The following is a 7,321-nucleotide window of genomic DNA, read 5'->3' on the forward strand; positions in this document are numbered from 1 at the left end:
CCCGGCAGGGGTCTTTCTGTTTGGAGTTTACATGTTCTCCCCGTGTTTGTGTGGGTTCCCTCTGGGTACTCCGGCTTCCTCCCACAGTCCAAAAACATGTGTAGTAGGATAATTGATGTCTCAAAATTGTAGATGTGATTGTGTCTGGTTGTCTGTCTGTATATGTGGCCTGGGGACCTGTCCAGGATGTACCCCTTCCTCTCGCCTGAAATTAGCTGGCATAGGCTCCAGCAGACCCCCGTGACCCTGCGAAGGATAAAGCAGGTATTAAAAATGGATGGATGGATATCTATAAAAACTGCACTTAATAGTTATTCCACTAGATGGCGCCAAATACCCCAAAGCAGGGGCGGAGCAGGGGTCCCAGCCCAGGGGGGGGCGAAGCATTCTAGACGGGCCCTTGTGGCCTAAACATCCCCGTTAAAACATAATCGCTAGAAAAAAAATAGCCACAGATCAGCCCCTCTGACACACAACCACAGCAGCAGGCGACGCTGTCAGAACCTTCACATGAGGTTTCAGCACCAGGGATTTACCAGTCATTATGTCAAACCTAATTATAAGCCTAATGCAGACTTTAAGACATAGGTATCAAACTGGAGATAAAAATCAAATGACATCCAGTGATGTTGGATTCAATACAGCCGAGTAGCACAATTCAGACACACGTGTTCAACCTACATGACAACAGTTTACAATGTGCAACGACATGTATTTAACACAATGACCAGCAGACACGGCGGTCAATCAGCAACAAACAATATAGGAAAGGCCATATATTCAGCATTATGACAATGTTTTCAGAAATAATTAATATTATGACAGCTTACCAATGATGGTTTCATCTAGCGGTGGGCAGAGAACCACAACAAAAAATATTTACATCCAAGACAGGAAAAAGTACACATTGAACGATCCAAAATGCAAAAACTTTAATTTTAAAACTTTTTCAAATCCTAACTATTTACAGTCTGTGTGTGGCCTCATCATAGCACCATCAGCCGGTTCTTCATCGCCGCAAACCTTTCAATCACCTTGCTCTTATCAATGGCGATGTTCCCTCTCGATTGAGAGCAAGGTGAGGTTTGATAGTCTGGCCTCATCCATGTAGACCGGAGATAGTTTTTATTCAACTTCAGCTGCTGAAACGCAACATAAGTTTCCTGCTTTAAGGCTCTGATGCGACAACTGGCTAAAAGTAAACAGACAACATGCACGCGCACGTACCCGTGCATGACAGGCAGACACACTAAGGGAGAAGGGACTATTTCTTTCCAGACAAAAAGAAAGTCCAGAGTGCTCAGAAGGTTCATCTAAATCATGTGACGAAGGTGTCCTTTGGTGGGAAAAAGGATGTCAAAAAAGAAGAAAAATCCAAGGCACTCTTCTTCAAATATAAAAAGCCTTTATTTGAAATGGCTATTTCATGTGGAAGATTAAAAAAGCCACAGCCTTCCTCAGGGTTTAACACTCAACACATATTTCTTTCATTTTTATTTTTCAAACAACTTTATCCTTATGAATGCAACTTTCCTTATTTTATTCAGCGCAGTTCTTTTTTCCCCCCCCTTCAGCGGGGCCCCCCCACAGCAGTGGGCCCGGGGCGGCCGCCCCCTCTATCCCCCCGCCTGCTCCGCTAGTGTCCAAAAGACTGGCATCTCTCCCAATGTCGGCGTTAGACTCAGGATCCACTGTCTGCTCTGATGATCCTTTAAGCAGCACTATTAAAAGGTCTAACTAAACAAATAAACCAACCATGTAATGAGACAGCAGAAGAAGTGATGAATCCTTTTACATATGATTAGTTGGCTGTGTGAACCAGTTATAAATAAAAATATGGACTAATTCAGCTCCCACAGTGTTATACTTTTGTTTTTTTTTAAATGTTTTTTATTTTTTCATTGTGACTGTTGTATGACATCCCACAATTATTGTCGCAAGTGAATCCTCTAATCATCAAATGAAGTCTTACAGATGTGTCTGCAAAGATGTTTAGCCGACGCGAATGTGAAATGAAGACACAAACTCCAAATGTTACCTTATTAACAAGTACACAAGTGTCTTATTTCATTTTATTTATATATGCAAGCAAGTTTATGCCTTTACAAATAAAAAAAGCCACTGTCTGCCCAAGCTGTTGGCACAGATATGTACAAAAATGGAGGAGTGACTCAGAAAAAGCCTGCTACTAAGCAACCAGAGTAATGTACAAAAAGTCTAGAAAACTATGGAGAACAGAAAAAAAAACCCAAAACAAACCAAAACTCCCAACGTCCAAAATGTCCGACCTGGCACGGCCGCATGAGTCTGAAACACGTGATGGTCAGTTTTGGGTCGCAGACTGACATCAGCTTTCTGATCTGTGGTAGAGCTGGAGTTTCTGAGGCACAGAGGATCTGGTGGTCCAGCCTGTGACACGGAGGTCAGATTTCATGCTTAGCTGCGCTGACACGGCCAGTTTGTAGATCCTGTCACGGATGGGCGCGGCCAGGATGCTGGGATGGTTAAGTCCATGTTCAGCGGTGGTCAGCGGTTGGACAGAGAGGACGGAGGTTCAGTGAGTGGAAACACATCGTTATGAGGAGACGAGTTAAACAAGCACAGAGCTGCTCACACCCCCATCCTGAAAACAGCAGGAGGAAGCTCTTCCTTCATTCAGGCTGCACCTACAGGACCTGGCAACCACCATCCAATACGTTTTTAGTTTTTTTCTTTTTTGTCAACCAACTGCAGCAGTTCAAAGTCTGGAAAACTGGCCCCAAACCTCTGCTGGACTAGGTACGAGAACTCTAGCTGGACAATGGTGACCAAATAAAACCACAGTCACCACCAGAGTCAAGTCCATCTCAAGCTAGCAACCGACCGAAAGGAATGACTGAAGAATGGACACCCCAGTCAAGCCGTGCTGGGCTGTGGAGGAGCCTGTCTCCGTAGTGTGTGGTTGTTCATCATAGCGCAACAAGACGCCAACAAGACACCAACCAGATACGGAAACGAAACCAATTTTTGAAACGCTCCAAAATTTGAACAGCTCTGAACAGATTATATTGTCTGTCCAGCAGCACCAAATGTTTGACAAGTTGGTCCAAAAGGACTGACTGGTAAGGACGCTCATAACTTACGATCTCATGAGAGCCACCCTGTGGTGGACATGCCCACAGAAGACCTACGGTGGACTTAAATCATCTGAGGCCTGGATTTCCATCAAGGATGTCTAAATGCACCCCAAAGATAAAGCACTGCTTTCCTTGTTCTGTCCACTTTGGACTGTCCCACTGGTGCCCAGGCTCACACCACATTTGCTCCACAATTCTAGTTGGTATTTGAGCTCAAATAGGATCAATTTTCCACTCACAAATAGTCCCACATTGCCATGTTAGTTGGGCTGTGATTCCAGGCCACAATCCAGGTACAGCAGCACAGGAAGTAGCCGGCCAGCTCTGTCCATGCTGTTGGTGGACACCCCTGGTTGTTTTGTGAAGAGGAGGGGGATGTGAGCAGAGCCTGGAGCGATGAAGATGAAGGGGGAGGGGCCAGAGCAATACATTACACCATATCTGCAAATCCGCTTTATTAGAGTAAACAATACAGAACACCATAATCATATCACTTGCAATCAAAGATTCATGCACTTGTATGCCAGAGATTGGAGGGGACGGACTTCTCGTCCCGATTTAGTCGAACTGCTACAACATATTGCTCTGGTGGTAAACAACTGAGCGAGCAAGCGAGCTTAGCAACACCATCAGCAACAGGAACTGCGATACTGCACACTGAGAAGTGGAAAATAAAACAAAAACAGCAGAACAGCGCCAGTGGGAAAAAAAAGTAGTTTTTTTTTCATTTTAATCAGTAAAATAATGACCATTGAATGCATAACCATGCCACAAACAACAACTAGATTCACTGTCTTTTTTATGCAGAATAAGATTATCTTCATTATCATGAATTCATTTGTTTTCATAATTGTTTCTTCAGGTTATAACCAATGCTGCAAGACTATACACAGGCCCCGCGAAGGGGAGCTCAATGCACTTACACACCAAGAATAAGAGAGAGAGAGCTCACAATGGTCAATAAGTGCACAAAAAACTATTTTTTTCTTTTATCTGAGGTTAAAAACACTGACAAGACATCCATTGTCAGGCAATGAAATGATAAAATACTGTTACTGTAAAACTAGACCCTTAAAAATACTGACCGTTGGTAGCCGTGACGCGCCCGAACACGAGTCTGCAGGAGGCGACGTGCGTGGAAATTTGCGTTTGTCGCGTTCGGGTGTGTTTACACAACACAGTGGCCGAATTTGAACCTAAACAGCTTCAAACTGATCTCACATCATCCTCTGCGTCGCATTTCTTCCTCTCGGTTGTTAACGGGACCGCCAGGCTTCTCAAGGGCTCAGATCAAGGGAACTGGCACTCTTTTTCCTGCTTCTTGGAGACATTTCACCCCTCAGAGTTTTGCGTTTACTCAGCACCGACTGAATAAACCAGCCAGTGGCCAGAGACTTGTTGTCGGGACTTTTTGCTGACTGTGGACCACAAAGTCCAGGAAAGATTGAGGAATGCTGTGGAATGGGTGAAAGCACACAGTGGCGAGGGAATATTGCGCCTTCTGAGCATGGGTTGAATGCACAGCAGTAGAGTGGAGGAGGAATGAAGATGGGATCATTTTTATAGCCCAGGCGTTGTGTGAAAGTGACCACCATAGCCATGAATCTTATATCCATCCACGCCTTGACTCCCCCAGACGACCCCCAGAAGTGACAGGAGGGGCAGTAATCTACATTTGACTTCAAAAGCTCAATCATCATCAGCTCAAAACTTCCCACCGGTCAATTTGAAGTGACGAAAATTCCTGGATGGAAGGTGAAACATCTCCAAGAACCAAGAAAAGGAAGTGCAGCTGCCTTGATTTAAGCCGTTGAGGATAACCACATCCCGGATGATTGGGACAACACCGCCGAAGTGTCTGGACTGATGTCTTTGATTCAGCTTTGTAATACTTTGGTAAAGGTTCATTAATCTGAGCATTTCCACCAGCCGGCTGATGCACAGCTTCTGAAGCTCTCGCCAGAATAAACGCAGCTCTCGCTCAGACTCGTCCTTCGTCCGCGCGCCTCAGCCGTTCACATATATGTATATCTTTATACAGAGTCAATGCAGATACAGGGTGTCATCCTGCCCACATGAAAAAAAAGAGAAAAAGAAGAAACACATTGCTTTTTCCTAATTAAATGATTTCACATTTAAAAAGTTTCAAGGATCAAAAGTTAATAATAAAATAGTGAGATGTCATTGTGGAAAGTAAAAAGAGCAAAGAATTATGGCTCAGAGTGATGGAGGTGGTGGAGTGTGTGTCTGTGTGCGTTCGTGCGTGTGTGTGTGTATGTGTGCTGGTAGTCTCATCAAACCAAACGGACGTCATCAACATCTCCCTCACACTCTTTCTGAAATCATCGGTCATCTCTACTGGCAGATAGAGACTTCCTGATGGCTGGACGGCAGCATCCCTGACTGCTGACCGCGCAGCCATGCGCAAAGCTGCCGATAAAAACAACACCTCCATCGTAGTATCAGTTATTTAGCCATCGTTTTCCAGGCATGGACGCTGCAAACCAGCAGCTAACCAGGGTGCAGCCTCCAGCTCAGAAGCACCTGAGGACATGGTCATGTGTGAAGCGGATGTGTCTTGGATAGTTGCGGCCACTAGAGGGCGCCAAGCTGCACATTCAACCTCGATAAAATACGTGTTTGGAGGGAATTAAGACGGCCTGTCTTCATTTCTAGCTAGCTTAACTCCCTAATGTGTTTATTATTTCACTAAAAACATTTGGGCTCTTCGCTTTGAAGAACTTAAATAAACTTAAGGATATTAACTAATCTACGCTGGAAAGACAAAGAAGCTTATCGCTTGTGTTTATACTGCACCGTAGTAAATTGGCTGACAGACGCACGTCACGTCAGGATGAGCATAACGCTGGTTCAAACCGCGAAAAGGGCATAGCCCTATGTACGTTAAAGGTAAGATCGTTTTTGGAGGTGTAGGTTCACATCGTTGCTGAAGGGAAGAGCCCATTTCTGAACACTTTTTCTGCATTTGATCAGCTGATTAGTTGAACTAACCTCAGCTAGATTAATTCCTCAGCTACTCACTAAACTAGGTTTACTCTGGTTCGGTCAACATGAGCTCAGACCATCTTAAAAGGTCTGGCCTCCGTCTATCATACTTTTACAAATTGGACCCGTATGAAGTTTAAAACAACTCTCTGTGTAATACATTAAAGTCTTTCCTGAACATTTAGCTTCTTCTGTGGACGTCGTTGCTGCTTTTGTTCCACCTCTGTTTCCTGCATCAAACCTCCTTTATTTGAAACTGATGTCGACCTCACTGCCCCCTCCCAACCCAAAGAGTTCTGGGAGTCAAAGAAACACCACACTAGTACAGTTTCATTTTAAAACACCACCGGCCATGCGGGTATGACTTGAGACAGGAAATCGATAGTTCAACCTGCAGTTGGAGAGGCTAGGAGCTTTTAGGAAAAATGTTAAAGAAGGAGAGGAAAATACAAAGTTTCGTTGTCCAGACGAGTGATGGTTTTGAACTTTAAGTGAAACTGAGAAGGTCAGAACGAGAATTGTCCTTAAGGAGCATCTGTTTTTGTCATCTTCTTGTGATGGTCATGTGACCCAGAAGAGCAAATCAGGAGACAACTACGTTGCTGTTTCTAAAGGCTTTTGGTTCTTGTTCATCCACTGTGGACTGAAACAAGGTTTGCAGCTCAGCAAGTCAAACTCGACGCTTATAAGACAACCGGAAGAAAAGTTCCCCATCTCAACATGAAACTGCACTAGAGTGGTCGTAGCTAAATCTTGCACCAAAAACTTCAAGCTCCTCATAAAGTACCAGCTGTTCAGCCGCTGATCGTCCATTGGTGTTGGCAGTTTCCTGTCGGTATGAATTATTGTTCTTTTTTTCAAACTCAACATACAAAAGACATTTGGTCACATTCGGGCTTGTTGAAAAAGTTTAAACTAGAAACCATGACAACAGAATGAATCTCACGAGATGATTGGCGTATACGCGCATGTGTGTGTGTGTGTGTGTGTGTGTGTGTGTGTGTGTGTGTGCGTATGTGTGTATGTGTGCGTGTAGAACCAATGAAATACAGACTTGTTACATGAATGTGTGACATAACCCAACCCCTTGTCCAAACCCCGCCCTTTTAAATAAACCTCAGTGCTAAAATCACACATAAATAATTTAAAATGTGGACAAAACCCCAAACAGTGAGAAAAAACGTCAGTTAACAGACTAA

This window comes from Cololabis saira, chromosome 1 (assembly GCF_033807715.1).
Source record: "Cololabis saira isolate AMF1-May2022 chromosome 1, fColSai1.1, whole genome shotgun sequence".
NCBI lineage: Eukaryota > Metazoa > Chordata > Actinopteri > Beloniformes > Belonidae > Cololabis > Cololabis saira.